The following is an 18,542-nucleotide window of genomic DNA, read 5'->3' as shown; positions in this document are numbered from 1 at the left end:
TCCCAAAGTTATTGGGTCAAATAGAACTGACAAGCAGAGAGATGGCAAATTCACATCATAAACTACAATTTCAGGAAAGCAGGGCAAGAATAATAAAATGCTTGCGAAAAAAAAAATCACAAAAAACCCCAGACAAATAAAACTCCAAACAACAACAAAAAAAACACAAATAAAAAAAGAGGAAAACTCCACTTAAGGTAGAAAACACCTTAAAATCCAACCTTATATAATTCTGTGTTTCACAGGTCTAAGGGTATACACTTCTAGGCATATCAGAAATATGTTTGAGCTGACTGGAATGCCATTAGCAAATAACCTCTTACATAGTGGTTTTCATTGGAGACTTTAGAGTCTAATCTCAAACTTCGTGCAGTTGGCAGTACTGTTGTGACTTCATTAGTAGTGGTAAAAATGAAAGCAATCATACAGGTGGCTACTATGTAGATATAAAATAAAGGTTAAATCATGGCTTCATATTCACAGGAATAAGGTAATTAAAAATGCATGCTTACCTATTAATTAAGTTACCTGGTCTTTCAGGTAGCATGAAGCTCTCTGAAAACTCAGCACTGTGCATTTATTTTATGCCTTTGAAGCCTATAATTCACCTGTCTTTTTCTACTTAAAAATCCTGTTTGGTGCAGTGAAAAGCAACACTTGAAATCATGTATGGATAACCAGGATGCCCCTGATGTAAGGCACGTGATTTCATTGCAAGATGGATGTGTTACCTCACAGTAGGTATGTCAGAGGAAGAATTCTGTAGCTCACTGATGTTGCAGAGAGGTGCACTCTTATATAGAGCTGTCTCTGAAGAATAGCCAAAAGCAGGTTGAAAACTTATGGGTAAGAATTAGAGACCGAGACAACAAAGGGAACCTTGTGGCTGGTGTCTACTACAGGCTGCCCAGTCAAGGGGAGCTTATTGACAAAGCCTTCTTACTCCAGCTACAGGAGGTATCGCGCTTGCAGACTCTCGTTCTGCTGGGGGACTTCAACCACCCTGCCACGTGCTGGAAAAGTAGCACGGTGAGCTGTAGGCAATCCAGGAGACTCCTGAAATGCATTGAGGATAACTTCTTAAGCCAGGTAATAGACAGCCCTACCAGAGGGGATGCAATACTAGACCTGTTGGTCACCAAAACAAGTGAGCTAATTGGTGATGTCAAGATTGGAGACAGCCTGGGCTGCAGTGATCACACACTGGTGGAGTTCACAGTCCTGAGGGATATGAATTAGGTGAAGAGTAAAGTCAGGACCCTGAATTTTAGGAAAGCAAACTTCCAGCTGTTCCAGGAGTTAGTCAATAGGACCCTGTGGGAAACTGCCCTCAGGAACAAGGGAGCAGAACAGAGCTGGCAGATCTTTAAGAACACTTTCCATATAGCACAAGAGCTCTCTATACACAGGTGTAAGAAATCAGGCAAGGAAGGCAAGACACCAGCATGGATGAGTCAAGACCTGCTGGTCAAACTAAAAGGCAAGAAGGAAATGCACAGGCAGTGGAAGCAGAGACAGGTATCCTGGGAAGAGTATAGGGACGCTGCCTGGTTGCGTAGGGATGGAGTCAGGAAGGCCAAGGTGCAGATGGAGCTGAACTTGCCAAGGGATGCAAAGAGTAATAAGAAGGGCTTCTACAGGTATGTCAGCCAGAAAAAGAAGGTCAAAGAAAGCATACCCCCTCCAATGAGTAAGGCTGGCAAACCGGTAAGAGCGGTCGAGGAGAAGGCTGAGGTACTCAACAATTCTTTGCCTTAGTCTTCACTGGCAACCTCTCTTCCCACACCTCTCAAGGGGATGGACCGCAAGACGGGGACTTGGAGAGCAATGTCCCTCCCACTGTAAGAGAAGACCAGGTTTGTGACCACCTGAGGAACCTGAAGATACATAAGTCTATGGGACCTGACAAGATGCATCCCAGAGTCCTGAGGGAATTGGCTGATGTAGTTGCCAAACCACTCTCCATGATACTTGAAAAGTCATGGCAGTCAGGTTAAGTGCCTGGTGACTGGAAAAAGGGAAACATTGCACCCATTTTTAAAAAGGGTAGAAAGGAGGACCCTGGGAACTACCAACCTGTCAGCCTCACCTCTGTGCCTGGGAAAATCATGGAACAGATCCCCCTAGAAGTTATGCTAAGGCACATGGAGGACAGGGAGGTGATACGAGACAGCCAGCATGGCTTCACCAAGGGCAAGTCCTGCCTGACCAACCTAATGGCCTTCTGTGATGGAGTGACTACATCATTGGACAAGAGGAGAGCTACAGATGTCGTCTATCTGGACTTCTGTAAGGCCTTTGACACAGTCCCCCACAATATCCTTCTCTTTAAATTGTAGAGATAGGGATTTGATGGGTGGACTGTTCAGTGGATGAGGAATTGGTTGGATGGTCGCATCCAGAGGGTAGTGGTCAATGCCTCAATATCCAGATGGTACAACGATTAGTGGTGTCCCTCAGGGGTCCATATTAGGACCAGTACTGTTTAATATGGAATTATAGAATCATAGAATCATAGAACGCTAGAATGCTTTGGATTGGAAGGGACCTTTACAGGTCATCTAGTCCAAATGCCTTGAATGAGCAGGGACATCTTCAGCTAGATCAGGTTGCTCAGAGCCCTGTCCAATGTGACCTCAGTGTTTCCAGGGATGGGGCCTCCACTACCTCTCTGGGCAACCTGTTCCAGTGCCTCACCACCATCATTGTAAAAAATTTCTTCCTTATATCTAGTCTAAATCTACCCTCTTTTAGTTTAAAACAATTACCCCTTGTCCTGTCACTACCGGCCCTGATAAAAAGTTTGTCCCCATCTTTCTTATAAGCCCTCTTTAAGTACTGGAAGGCTGCAATAAGGTGTCCCTGGAGCCTTCTCTTCTCCAGGCTGAACAACCCCAACTCTCTCAGCCTTCCCTCATAGGAGAGGTGTTCCATCCTCTTATCATTTTTGTGGCCCTCCTCTGGACCCAATCCAACAGGTCCATGTCTTGCCTGTGCTGAGGGCTCCAGAGCTGGATGCAGTACTCCAGCTGGGTCTCACCAGAGTGGAGTAGAGGGGCAGAATCACCTCCCTCGACCTGCTGGCCATGCTTCTTTTGATGCAGCCCAGGATATGGTTGGCCTTCTGGGCTGTGAGCGCACATCGCTGGCTCATGTCCAGCTTTTCATCCGCCAGTATCCCCAAGTTTTTCTTTGCAGGGCTGCTCTCAATCCCTTCATCCCCCACACTGTAATGATACCAGGGATTGCCCCGACCCAGGTGTAAGACCTTATACTTGGCCTTGTTGAACCTCATGAGCTTCACACAGGCCCACTTCTCCAGCTTGTCCAGGTCTCTCTGGATGGTATCCCATCCCTCAGGCATGTCAACTGCACCATTCAGTTTGGTGTCATCTGCAAACTTGCTGAGGGTGCACTCGATCCCACTGTCTATGTCATTGATGAAGATATTAAACAGTACTGGTCCCAATATAGACCCCTGAGGGACATCACTTGTCACCGATCTCCATCTGGACATGGAGCCGTTGACCACTACCCTCTGGATGCAACCATCCAACCAATTCCTGATGCACTGAACAGTCCACCTACCGAATCCGTATCTTTCCAATTTAGAGAGAAGGATGTTGTGGGGGACCATGTCAAAGGCCTCTTCATCAATTACCTAGACAGTGGGATCGAGTGCACCCTCAGCAAGTTTGCAAGTACTTCCAACTGTGGAGCACTCAGCACAGGAAAGATACGGACCTGTTGGATCAGGTCCAGAGGAGGGCTCCAAAAATGATCAGAGGATTGGAACACCTCTCCTATAAGGACAGGCTGACAGAGTTGGGGTTGTTCAGCCTGGAGAAGAGAAGGCTGCAGGGACACCTTATTGAAGCCTTTCAGTACTTCAAGGGGGCTTATAAGAAAGATGGGGACAAAAGTTTTAGCAGGGCCAGTAGTGATAGGACAAGGGGTAATGGTTTTAAACTAGAAGAGAGTAGATTTAGGCTAGATATAATAAAAAAAAATATTACAATAAGGGTGGTGAAACAGTGGAACAGGTTGCCCAGAGAGGTGGTAGAGGCCCCATCCCTGGAAACATTCAAGGTCAGGTTGGATGGGGCTCTGAGCAACCTGCTTCAGTTGAAGATGTCCCTGCTCATTGCATGGGGGTCAGAGTAGACGACCTTTAAAGGTCCCTTCCAACCCAAACTATTCTATGATTCTATATCATAAAGCAGTGGGTACTGCTAGCCATTGTTCTTAGCCTGAATATGCCTGCTCCAAGGCTAGAGGATTGATCATGAGCAGACTTCTGAGAGTGAACAATGTAGTCAGTTTGCCTGACCTTTAGTGTGGTCTTACAGACAGTGTACAGAAAGTTGTAGGGGACTAAACAGTGGGCATATGAGCTGTATTTTCCTAGAAATGAAGGTCAGAGGACCTTTCATAGACCTAGGCTGACCTTCACAGATCTCATACGGCATTGTGCTTCATTAAGCACACTATTGTGTGCCCCATTATGACTTGCCATAACTCAGAAGTAGCCAGGGAATGACTAAACCAGTCCAAGGAGTCAGGACATCTTGTCTTAATCCAATCTATCCTTCCTTCTAGAGTGAGTCTTGTTAAGGATGCAGCTTCTGCAAACACATAACTTAATAGCTGGATCATTTTCCTCTTACTTGTGAATCACCTATAACCTGTCATGTGGATACCTTAAGCTGGGGTATGCAAATAATTACACAGCTCTTACTGTGACACTTGCTTGAGATTGTTTCCAGCAAACCAACTCAAATGTGCTAATTAGATAATCTCTTTTTTCTTTATAATCTTTTACATTTCTCCTCCTTTTCTTAAGAGCAGATTAACTGGTGCTAGCTCTTCCAACTATCTCCAGTCACACAGGATATGAATGTGTGGCACTAGATCAACGCTTGCATAATTTGGGTGGAAAGGGACTTTTTAATGAAGACAATATTTTCTTCCCTCTACACGGCTCAGGAGCAAAGCAAGCTACTCTGCCAGCCCAGGCACTCTGTGATCAAGGCCTGTGGCATCAGGCTGTCTCCTTACTAACAAGTCAGCTAAACTGCTGAGCTGATGGAGTTTTTCTTTATCCCAGAGATGGAATACATTGGGAACTGTATATTTAAAATGTCCACTGCAACAGCTCTTGCCAGAGCTAAGCTCCTGTGACTGTGCCCTGAAAATGAAGGAGAAAGAAGTTAGAAATGAAAGAAAATATAAGGCAGAACGGTACTGTACTCTGGACTGAAAATCAAAACACAACCAATAGGATTTTTTTCTCATACAGAATTACATTCAGTTTCTGTAATCATTCCAAAACCTCAAGAATCTGGGGTAGGAAATGAGGCTTCAAATGGTACTTTTTCAGCTGATGTTTTTTTCCAACAAACTGAGACAAAATGAGATGGTGAAAAGCCCCCAGGAGACTCCATTATTCCTTTTACTCTTGTTTTCCCCAATGATTTTAATGTCAAGAATTCCTGTAAATTTGCAATCCTGTAGTCAGATGTACCCGTCCTTCCCAGTTCACTGTGCTTTTCAGAACAATGTGATTTTCTAAATCAACTCACCTTCTCTTCTTGCCATTGGAGAGCTGGCTGTCTCAGCTGTCAGCTTTGTGCAGACAGGTCCCCTTATGGAAGTAGAAGTCCTCAGATTGTCTCTGTGATGTATCTTCGATTTTCACACTAAGACTTGATGGTAGAAACCACCCATCATGCTTTGCTGAGGCCAAAGCTGAGGCTTTGCTGGGGTACTGTGGGGTCCAAGGGACAGATCAGGCAGTGAGTAGTTCTCATGAAGGATCTCTGTAATATTTGATATAAAATAGAGCTGCTGTTAAAGTGAGTCACCCTTACTAAAAAACACTCCTGGCACCTGTGCTGTGCATACCTGTGTGCAGCTGTCCTGGTTTCGGCTGGGATAGAGTTAATTCTCTTTCTAGTAGCTGATATAGTGCTGTGTTTTGGATTTAGGATGAGAATAATGTTGATAACACAGTGATGTTTTAGTTGTTGCTAAGTAATGCTTACACTAGTGAAGGACTTTTCAGCTTCCAGCACTCTGCCAGGTGCACAAGAAGCTGGGAGGGGAACAGCCAAACTTGCCAAAGGGATATACCATACCGTATGATGTCATGCTCAGTATATAAACTTGGGAAAGTTGGCCAGGGAGCAGCAATCACTTCTCAGGGACTGGCTGGGCATCAGTTGGCCGGTGGTGAGCGGTTGTATCACTTGTTTTTTTTCTTGGGTTTTGTTCTTTTCTCTCCCTTTCTTGTTGTTTTCCTTTTCATTACAATTTATTATTATTATTATTATTATTATTATTATTATTATTATTATTATTACCATTACTATTACTATTATTATTATTTTATTTCAATTATTAAATTGTTCTTATCTCAACCCATGAGTTTTCTTACTTTTGCTTTTCAGATTCTCTCCCCCATCCCACCAGAGGGGGGGGGGGGAGGTGGAGCAAGCAGCTGGGTGGTGCTTGGTTGCCGACTGGGCCTAAACCACAACAGTACTTTTTGACGCCCAAAATGGAGCTCGAATGGTTTGAGATAATAACAGATTAACCAGAGTGTATTAAGGAATTTAGATCTGTTAAAAATTGCAGATCGCAATATTGATTCATCTGTTCTCGATATTAGTTTATCTGATCTACATCACGCTCATTTCTTTGCTGTACATGTTAAAGATCAGGGTTGTTTTTTGCAGTTTGCTGTGCTCTGCAGTGATTAGTAATGTTTTTCCTGGGAGATTTGTTATTAAAACACTGGCCTTGAGCTTAATCTGGTATTTGAGCTTTGCACTGAAGCTATTACTGTACGTTGGGTACCACCTCACGGGTACAATTAGCAATTATAATTCTTCCTCTGAGAGGTTTTTTATGGAGGAAATACAGAATGGCATCTTCACTACCTTCTTCTACTATGTTTCCTCCTTCATTACAATAACTTTTCAGTATCTTGAACATCCTTGGGTAGTTAAGATATTCTATTGGTATTTCTTAGGAATATTGTTTTGGTTTTGTCTAAGGCTAATAAGCAATTTAGGAATATCACCCAGAGATCTGCCCCAAGACTGGATAGTGATGAGTGGCAGGGTATGTTGGATAGCATGAGCAGGTACCTAGGATAGTGGGCACCTCCAGTGTTTTGGAAGTTCCCCCCCGAACAAGTGCAGAATCCTGAAAAACTAGTAAAGTATTTGGAAAAAGTATGCTGTCACCCTGGCAGTTCTAGGGAGACACAAATCACTGCAACATGCTGGGGCCTGGCCCATGCCTACCGAGCCCTGTTCAACACTTCAGTACCCTTAAGGGGCAGAGAAAGTCTCTGGATCTGATGACAAAATGACAAGCACTGTGGCTACTCCAATCCCAGCGACAGGCGCTGTGGCTACTCCAGCCCTGGCAACAGGCACTGCAGCTGAACAAGTGAACCAACCTGTACCGGTATCAGTCGCCCAGATACACAAGAAGGAATCTTGGAAGCAAATGTCAGCTCGTTTAGAAAGAGAAGACGAAAGAGCAGGGCCGTCACAAGGAGAGGAGGAGGAAGAGGAAGAACACGTGGATGAGACGGAAACCACCTGATCCCTATCCCTGAGTGAGCTCCAAGATATATGAAAAGATTTCTGCCCTCGTGTAGGTGAGCACATTGTCACCTGGCTGCTCCGATGCTGGGATAATGGGGCCAGTAGCCTGGAATTAGGGTAGGGAAGCCAAACAGCTGGGATCCCTTTCTAGGCAAGGGGGCATTGACAAAGCGATTGGAAAAGGAGCACAAGCCCTCAGTCTCTGGAGGTGACTCCTGTCAGGTGTGAAGGAAAGGTATCCTTCAAGGAAGGTACTATATGTTACCCAGGCAAGTGGACCACCATGGAGAGAGGTATCCCATACCTGATTTATGATGACCTGGACAACAAGCAGTTATCCAAAGATCCAGATGAAGTCAAGTGCATGTGACCCATTTGGCGGAAGTTACCTTGTTTGACATACAGTCTGATGCCTGTATAGTTATTGACATCAGCAGTGAGATTAGATATACAGATGGAGCAGTGTTAAGAAAACAGATCATGAAGAGCTGTGGTGGGTTAACCTTGGCTAAGGGCCAAATACCCACCCAGCTGCTCTCTCACTCCCTGTCCTCAAGTGGACAACATGGAAAAGTTTGAGGGTTGAGATAAAGACAGGGAGATCACTTACCAATTACTGTCATGGACAAAACAGACTCAACTTAGAGAAAAGTAATTTAATTTATTGCCACTTAAATTGCCACCATTTGGGTAGCGAGAAACAAAGACAAACATTAAAGCAACACCTTTCCCCCCCTTGCCCCTTTCCCAGGACCAACTTCACTCCCTCACTCCTGCATCCTCTTCCCCCAGAGCAGCACAGGAGAGTTGCATTATAAAAAGTTGGTTGGGATACTGTTATAAAGCTGGTTGAGATAGATTTGTCAGGTTAATTAACCACCTGACTCTGGGACCTGCCCTGTGTGGTACTGTGTTAGCTCCGCACTAATGAGGGTGTGGCCCAGCATCTGCCTTTATCAGAGGAGGCTGAAAATCTCTCACACTATTACTGGAGGCTTGTCACAGATAAACCATTAGAAGAGTGTCTGACTTTTGACTAAAACAAATCAGGTAAAATTATTTCAGGTAGAATCTGCTTTCTGTAGATTTTCCTCTTTTTTAAAAAAATTTATATATAATTGTGTTTTGTTTTAGCCCCAGCTGGCAACCAAGCACCACACAGCCGCTCACTTACCCTCCCCCCTCCTGGTGGGATGTGGAGACAATCTGAAGAGCACAAGAAAGAAAACTTGTGGGCTGAAATAAGAACAGTTTAATAACTGAAATAAAATATAATAATTAATAATAATTGCAATGAAAAGGAAAACAACAAGAGAGAGAAAAAGGAACAAAACCCAAGGAAAAAAAACAAGTGATGCAACTGCTCGCTACCTGCCAAACAACACCCAGCCAGTCCCTAAGCAGCAATAGCTGTCCCCCAGCCAACTCCCATCAGCTTATATACTGACCATGATGTCACATGGTATGGAATTGCCCTTTGGCCATTTCGGCTGTGCTCCCTCCCAATTTCTTGTGCACCTGGCAGAGCATGGGAAGCTGAAAAGTCCTTGACCTGTGTAAACATTACTTAGCAACAACTAAAACATCACTGTGTTATCAACATTATTCTCATCCTAAATCCAAAACACAGCACTATTATCAGCTACTATGAAGAAAATTAACTCTATCCCAGCCAAAACCAGGACAAATTGTAAAGTTAAACTTGCTGCTATTCAGCCTATACTGTACAGGTAGTGTTTGCCAAGTGTTATACTTTAAGCACCTAATGGATCCATATGTCTGGTTGGTTGGAGTTTCCAAGCAGAGTACATGTCCATCATGAACCACGGTCAAAAATTGATGCAGAAGGAGGGGAGACTGAAGTCTACTGAGAGAACCTGATAGAGGGGAACATGGCAAATGAGTTACACACAAATAAGGAACTCTTCAGCTGTTTCCAAATAAATTGTTTGACTCTGATTAAACCATTTTAATGCTATATTATTTTCACTTAGAGTTACCAATTGCAAAAATTGGAATTTCTCGTCTGTTCTACTATCCATGGTTGTGTATCTAAGATAAACTAATATTGTCAATTTGTTTTAAAAATAAACAAATTAAGACCCTGTGCCTCCAGACTAAAATGTATTATCATGCACTGAGCTATTTCTTGTTTATAAAATGACATTTATTCTGCCACAAGTTGACAATAAGCACTGTGCTAAAAAAGAGCTGAATTTATTTGTTGCTTGTGATGGAATGAGGAAATTTATTTATCTAAGGATTTGGTCTATAAAAGCTTACTCTCCTTTTGGGATGTTATTACATAATTTTCTCTGTTAACCAGTTTGCCTGTAAACCGCTTCAAATTTATTTTACCTTTTTAACCTTTTTTAGCATTTAGAGCCATTCAGTTTGTTTCTAACATTTAAAGTGTAACCAAAAACCACTAATAGCTATTTCATATGCACAAAAGTGAAAACAGTGAGGGGAAAATCAGTGGCTTAGGATAATTTAGTACGTAATAAAAAAACGTCATTTGACGGATTCCTGAATTTAGTTTAAACTCACTGAACAATTCTGGATACATAGGAAAGCCAATCTTTTTGGAAATGCTGAAAACAATTAAATTAGAAATTTTCGAAGGATATTGACATTCCTGAAATAGACACTTGCCAAAAAAATCCAACTAGACTCCCACAATGATGGATGCCAAAATATCTTCATTTATGCCTAGTGGTTAGCGTGCTTAGCCAAGATATGAGATAGATAAGCACAAACTCAGTAATAGAAGGAATGTCTCTGTATCCTGGCCAACAGTACACCCAAAGGGCATATTTGTACTTGATCTAGTGAATATTTAATAGAGTTGAATATGGAATAAAGTCAGAAGGAGATGCTGAGAATACCACATAAGATTATAGCACACTCTGGGGAATTGGTTAATGTGGGTTCAAAGTCCTTCAGAAATCAGCAAGATTTGAACGTGGATCTCTCAATTCCATGGTTTTCGTTTTCTCCTTTGAAACACCTCTTCTGGGCAGTTCTGTGAATTGTATTTCAGTTTTTTTAGACATAATATATTTTTAGAAATATCAGAACAGCTTCAGAAAAGTATTTTCAAAATATTTTTGTTCTTGGGCTAAGAACATGTTACTTACCTTTTCCTGCTATGAGAACTGATATAAAGGACATGCATGGAGATAATGTGGTGATCTGCAAAAATAATATTTTGGTGCATATTAAAAAGGATGGGATCGACCTTGGTTGTTGTCTCTTGAGAAATGTGCTCTGATTTTAATCTTATATAAAAAAAAAAGGATTTTTGTCTCCCACTAATGAAGAGTATCTCCCCTCATTAGAATCCAGTCCCTGGCATTGTATATTACAGCTTAATTGTAATATAAACAATCTGCTTTCTGATGAAGGAAAATTTATTAAATGGTAAGGTTGTCAGAAACAGAAGGGATTATTTTGAAAAATAGAGAAGTAAAATATTAAGGAAAGAAAAGTAAAAAAGATACACAAACATATATATGAAAAGTAATTAAGAAGTTCAGAAGATCTGTTATATTCAGTTTAGTGACAAACTAGCCTGGACCACAAGGGTAGAAATATAAATATATAAATATACATATAGAAATAGATAGGAAGAAAAGTGTATTTTTGTATATGTTTTGGATTTTGCTTTATAATCTTAGCCTTTTGTCTTGTAAGTTAGAAATCCATTTCCTACAAGATACCATTCCTTATTAGGAAATAGTTATTGTTTCCAAAGTTAAATGGATGTTGGAGTTCTCAGCTCTATGACTCACATACTTTTTTCTTTTTCTGTTTCTGGAGTACTATCACTCTTGAAACCATAAGTTGCATTGATCTGTTTTTCAAAGTTTATACTTGTTAGCTTTGAAGCAAAGCATAAATTAGATAATAAAATAAAATAAAATAAAATAAAATAAAATAAAATAAAATGAAATAAAATACAACCAAAAAACCCAAACCAAAATAAAATGCCCAAAGTGTGACAGATTCAAAATGTCGTCTGTGTCTTTGTGTGCTTGTCTATACCATGGTACAAAGTCTTTTTCACTGAGAAATGTCAGCAGGTGACTGAGACCACTCAGCAGTGCGAGTTCGAAGGCATTTGAACTTATTGGCCACTATTGCTAGTTATCTGTCCATTTATTTAAAATAGCTAGGCACTTCAAAAGTTATTAACTCATTATGTAATAAACAATTGACTTTAATTTACGACACTTCAAAAATATTGCAGATCGGCAAACAACAGATACCTGCTGTAACCATGATAAAGGAAGACAAAAGTATCTATCTCAAATGTTATTCGCGTAAACTTTAGAATAAGTGTTATACCTTCAATGAAATTTGGCACAGAACTTGCATTTTAGAAAAGCATCAGTCACTGGTTGACTATCACTGTCCTTATTTCCTGAGTCTCCTGGGTCTCCTGAAGAAACCGCCCAGAATGAATGATGACCTCAATAGTGTTTTGAAGTCAGTAATTTTTATGGATATTTTTAAAGTTAAGTCATTGATGAGTTGGTTCTCAGAGCTGGGGTCAGAGGTGTGAACTGATTTTTTTGCTGGCTTATTCTACAGAAGTCAAGAAAAGTATGTAATGAAGATGTAATCAGGGCAGTGACTTTCTTGTCTCCCTTTAAGTGGGAGCCTGGGTATTGAAAAGTGTTTCTTTCATTTATGAAGTAAAAATGGTAAAATTATATACAAAAAATGCTGTTGATTTTGGAGGTAGTTCTTCTGTCCTAGGGATACCAGACCTGGTGGAACAATGTCTCTTTAAGTGCAAGTTATTTCAGAAATGTGCTTCCATATTCAAACTATTTAGAAAAAAACCCATCACAGCTATTTCATATTCAGTATAAATCCTTCCCTGGAGGTCTGCAGTACACTCACAATTATAATTGTAAATTTCCAAATGGAAAGTTTTACGTGCTAAGATATACCTTGTATTTAGGGAGAGACATCCGGAAGTCAAAATTTAATTGTTTTATACCGTAAGAGGCATAGGATGAAAATACCAAACAGGAACCGCAACAAAATACCCGGTATTAGGAAAGCTCAAGACCAGAGAAAGCAAACAAACAACCTACATAAATGTAAACGGCTCCTGAAAACATACTTTGTTTTAAAATGTAAATGAAATGTGCTTCGTTTCACTGTTCAATACTGCTGTGTAAATTTGCATATTATCTCCTTCTCCCTTTTCAGTATCCTCGACCAACAGCTGTGACTTGTCAAAACTTGCCAGCACAAGGGAAAAAGAAAATGAAGGGGCATATTGGAAACTGTGTCAGCTTATCTATTGCTTTCAGTAAAATGTAATTGCTGAAGATGCCATTAAGAGGTGTCTGAAAAAAATGTGTTAAGGCTGCTTAAATTATTTTTTTCTTCTCTCCCTTTAATAGTGGTGGTGTGATACCTAGGAAGGGCAGAAGCAAGAGAACAGAACATCTTGTGCGCTCTTCTCACAAGTTGCCTCCCTGTGATGAAGGGCTGCTGAAGCTGATATCTTTGCAGTGGTTTTGACAGAGTCCTTCATCATGGGTGTTTTGCAGTACGCTTTATATTCCTTCTCGCTCTCTGAACCCCTTCATCTGCCCCTCTCCTTTCTGATGCTGGCTTTCACTCTTGAAGCATCATATATGGTACAGCAAAGAGCTTGAGGTTTCTGTGTTACCATGCAGTGAGGTGAAGGGAGCCTGTACGTGCAAGAAAACCCCTATAAGGTGAACCTCCAAGCATTGTTCTTTGTACCATTGAAAAGGATCAGGCCTGTGTCATTGCTATCGAGAGTATACTATAAAAAGAGGCCATGTCTGGCTGGAGAAGTGATGTGTCTGAGAAGATGGGCTGAATTCTGAACCTCAGCTTGCTAATAAAGCTCCAGCGCTTTGGCATTGTTTTGGCTGTTAAGTAGGAAATGAAGGTGGCCATGGAGCAATGGGACATCTGCTGCCCTCAGTGCTTTACCCATGTGCTTTGTGAAATTCATACTAAGATTCAGAGATTGCAGTATTAGCGTGAGCCGTGGAGGACCTCAGTTTCTCACAGATTCCTTGTCTGGCCCCAGAGGTGACTCCCTACTCATAAGCATACCTTGTAATATTGGGAATTTGGTGCATTACTATCATGCAATGTTGCAGCGAGGGTAATAGATGAGACACTCTGAGAGCTCAGATTGTTCACTGAGCAGACTATATAGAGATGCAAGTATGTACTTTTATCACTGTGGCTTTGTGTTTCAAATGAAAAGAGTCCTTAACATCTGGCAGGATTCAGATACAAGGGGGAATGCTCTAGTGCAGAAACTTAGGTTGTTGCTTTCAAGGGAAGGGAAGGGAAGGCAAGGCAAGGCAAGGCAAGGCAAGGCAAGGCAAGGCAAGGCAAGGCAAGGCAAGGCAAAGGAATGATGTAAGGAGTGATGGAATTTGCCCTGCAAATGACAACTCTGAAGTTGAAGTCAGGATGTCAGCGGTTAGGAATGAAGTCTCTGGGCTGCCGTGGGGTGATTTATGGAATGTGGGGTTATCAGATTGAAGTCCAGAAACGGACTGAGCTGCACTAAATTATCTGTGCTTTTCTGACAAGTGGATCAGGACTCTTTGTGTTTCCTGGCTGGCCTCATTAAGTTTCTATAATTATCGTTTTATTGATAAAGTGCCTGCCCTTGGTGAGACTCAAGGGATGCTGCACAATTAAAATAACAGATTATGTGAATGTAAGATAATATACTAACAGTTGGAACAAAACTTGTCTTACAGAAAAAAAGGGTTAGTAGTTGGGATTCTTCCCTAATACTAGAACTAAAGAGGGAGTACTTTCCTAGTAGTGAAAACCTCATCCATTTAAATGGGGTATTTTTTAAAAATGAGCCTATTTCTCATTGGAACTGCTGACGATTAGTTGTCAGCCAAGCTAAGTATTAATGTTGGTCTCTCCTGTGTCTCCACGGTTTTGTGACAAACCCATACGACTGATTTTCTAAATTCTAACTAACTTATAGCTAACTTCTAGCTCTTGAGTTAGATTCTTAAAACTAGGGAAAATTAGTCCAGGTCAAGATATGATCTTCAGTTAAAAAATCTGAAATTCCAAGTTAGGTTCTTCCTCAAATAGGAATGCAGGAATATAGGACAAGGGCGGAGATCCATGGAGCAATTTAGGCACACAATTGTTTATCTGCCAAAGAGAATCAGGAGATTGAAGAGGATTGATGGCAAGCCTTCACCAAAGGGACCTAGGCATTGTGGTACTCAGTGACAGTGATGCAAAGTATGAGACGGAGGTGCCAAGGTTGACAGGAATTCATAATGATGGGTTAAATGTGTGTGTGCCCCATGCAGAGGGAAGAGTTAAAGCTCCTGTTTTGTCATTCATACCAGCCTAAAAAATCATCATTTCACCAACAGGAAAAATTCCAAAGATATCTGTCCTTGGTGTGAGCTCGTCTACCTCTAGGAAATCACATCCGGGTTTGCCTTTCAGAGTGCAGACCTTTGTGCCATACTTCGGAGTCTGCTGGAAATGTGGTTGCCATTCTCCAGATTGCTTCTGTACTATTTATCCAGTTATCTAATTAAACAACACCTAGTTCTTTTCCCTCTTAGCTGAATGGCCTAATCAACGTGCTGTAAGTTCAGGATTCATTCTGTTTGCCTTCCTTTTTAGCACCCAGATCTTGCCTTTTTGGATATCTAGGTAACAGCATTACCAAGACAGGAGGAAAGCACTTCAAGTCGACTGGCTAGCTACTGGGAAAAGGCAGTAGTGGGCTCAGGAAGAACCTACAGATGAGATTTTATGTCTACCATATCATGAAAAGGAGAGGTATCTCTCCTTTCCTTTAGAGCAAGCTAAGCAAATTAGGCACAGTAATAATTAACCTAGCAAATGGACTGTCTTTAGGGATGGGGGTTGGGGGGGTCTGTTTCTGTTTTCCTGTTTCTAAGCAGTCTGAAGTAGAAGGTAAGTGCTAAACCAGCATCTTGGCAAGGTAAAGACACTCGGTAACATCATTTACGTGCCTGCAATTGTTAAGCAAAGTTTCCCTTGAAGGTGACTCAGACACCTGAATGCTGTGTGTTTAGGATCCCAGTCACCCTCCACAAAGTGAATATAGGGTCAATAACTGGAAGGTTATGGCAGACTGAAAAAGGCCTTTAAGTAGCCCAGACACGAAGGCAGAAGGAGACTCTCATTCATTTTGATGTTGATTGGGTCCATGTAATTATGCTAAATCTTTTTGCTTCTGTGAGATTACTTGCACTGTGTAAAATAAATATTTATTTAGCACTTTCACCTTGTGGGCAATGCTATCATTCTTCTTTTAATTACTATACGGTTTTTAATAATGATGGGTAGCACTTGTCATGCTGCTTCCATATTCAAAGCACTTTGCAAATGTGAAAGGTGGTTATCTGTCACTGACTTTCTATAATAAAATGATGTTAGAGAAAACACTGGGAACTGTTTGTTCTCTACAATTTCTTAAGATTAAAATAATGTTTATGTAAATAATAATTTAAAAAAAGACTTCCTAAATACGTGTCTGAAAGCAGGTAACTGAATCCTTGGTTTATACTGGAAGTCAAAATGAGTTCCATAGGGAACAAACCTTAATTTCAGAGTATATAGATGTTAAAAATTGCAGTCAGCCTCTAAGCTACCATTGCGGTCTGTACGAATCTAGCCAACTCAGGCAGCAGGATCTCAATTCAACCAGCCACACATAAATGCTTGTTTTGGACTAAGCTGCATTTCTGTCCAGCCACTTCAGCCCCCTGTTCCCAGCATTGCTACTCACTCTGCCAAACAGCAAAGGTAACCAGGGATGGGAAGCTCAGGAAAGGATAAGCTGTGAACATGGCAAAAAAAGAAATCCTGACTGACTTGCCTACCCTTTATAAAACTCTTCTGTATGTAAGGTCCAAGTCTTTGAAGGACGACAAGGCCATTGCAACTCAGCCCCATGAAACATGGCAACCAGTGGTAATCCAAGCAAACAACTTCTTGTTTCTACAGAAGAATAGTTTGCATTTACCGTAGACAAACAACTCATGACAGACATGTTTACATATAAATGATTTGCTGCATGCCCTGTACAACTTTTTGTGGTAACTGGGATGGACTTCAAATTTTCACTCAGATGGTTACTGACTTCAGGATACCTTCATGTATGTATATATCTATCTAAATATAGATATAAATATATACACATGTACATATAACTATATACATATGTAATATATAGAAAATTATGTAATCTCCATTAACTCTAAGTAGTGGATCAGGAATTTAGGAATGAATTTATAATCGGCTGTTTTTCAAAGTACCATTTACAATGCAATGGAGTTAGAGAGGGCACCAACTGTAAGCATGATCAAATTACCAAATACATGCTCTCCCCATTAAAAAGTAACAATAGAAGAGGAAGCTATACTGAAAGTGGTACAAACCCACTGTGTTTTGTACCATTGTCTAACGACTCATGAATAATGGCTTATTCAGCCCTTGACTTACTCCTGTCTTCTTGAAGAATCATTTCAGAAAACTAGTAGTATTAAAAACCAGTGTTGATACCCTCTGGAGAGAATAGTAGAATCTATGTCACATGCCTTTCCATTATTAGTATGCATGTAACAGAAAATGTGATATTACCCCAGGTTTTACTGTTTTAAAGTCTTTTAAATGTCTACTATTTTAAATATTTTTGTGCTCTATGGAGATCAATGGTCACCAGTGTTAGAAGTCCTTACTACAAACACAGGTGCACACACAAATACAAACACACATACACATACACAGACATAGTCTCTTTACATCTCTTTACATATACATATGTGTGTATATGATGTATATATGTATATATTGTACAACCAAATATGGAAATTTATATTAAAATCTGTTGGGTTTGGGTTTTTTTTTTTACCAAATGAAATTCTGTTTTTAAAGTCAGTGTACAGCACTTGTATCTCCGTCCTTACATTGGAGTTGGCTAACGATTCACAAAACAAATTTTTGGGAAGCTTTTTTAGGCTAGGATCATTCTGCTGTCCAATACTGTGCCCAGAAAGGAAAGACGATACGTAGTGAACACACCAGATGGCAAAGGCAGTTACAATGGGAAGATGCTTGGTGCTCTGCCACTGCGTGGACTGCATTAGCCAGTGCAGCAAGCCCGTAAGGTAATTATGTGGAAAAAAATAAAAGGTTACAGATAAAATTTCAACAGAAAGGTGATCTTTCTACAGAACAGAAGACAAGAAAATATTCAAGAAAAAAGGGGAAATCACAAACGAAAAGCTGAATTTTTTTTAAGATGTCAACTCCATGTGTAAAACAGCTATGTGTGAGGGAGCTCTGTGGCTAAGTGGAGTGGGCTGCTAAGTGTAATGGACCCCAAGAAAAAATGTCAGCAAGACAAAGGAAATCCTAATGGAAGAGGAAGAGAACAAAGGGTGAAGAATGGGAACAGAACACGACAAACCAAAGATCAGAATGAGAATAAAAGCCACAGGCAGCTCTACGGTCCCTGCCTTTCTGGGGACAAAATCCTGTGGCCCATGTTTTCAGGTTCCTTGCAGATATTTTGTTCAGTGGGAGAAAGTTCCCTCCATTCATTTAGATAAAAAGGTGTAAGTGTTTTCATTCCTTCTTGAGAACAATGGCCGTCATAAGGAGGATGAATGATCATGATTTTTCTTTGGGAAGGAAGAACAGGTCCCAGTTCATGAAACACTATTTCATAAGATAAGTGATAGAAAATATAGAGGAAATGAGTGCAACACATTTTTTAATTATTATTCCTATTATAACACATATAATAGACATTTATGAAACATGACCTGAGTAAGGCTCTATACATAGAGCAAAAAGGTGATTGCTTTAGAAAGAGATTAGTACAAT

Source organism: Mycteria americana, chromosome 2 (genome assembly GCF_035582795.1).
Source record: "Mycteria americana isolate JAX WOST 10 ecotype Jacksonville Zoo and Gardens chromosome 2, USCA_MyAme_1.0, whole genome shotgun sequence".
NCBI lineage: Eukaryota > Metazoa > Chordata > Aves > Ciconiiformes > Ciconiidae > Mycteria > Mycteria americana.
The sequence above is the reverse complement of the archived record's forward strand: the minus strand, read 5'-3'. Positions refer to the sequence as shown.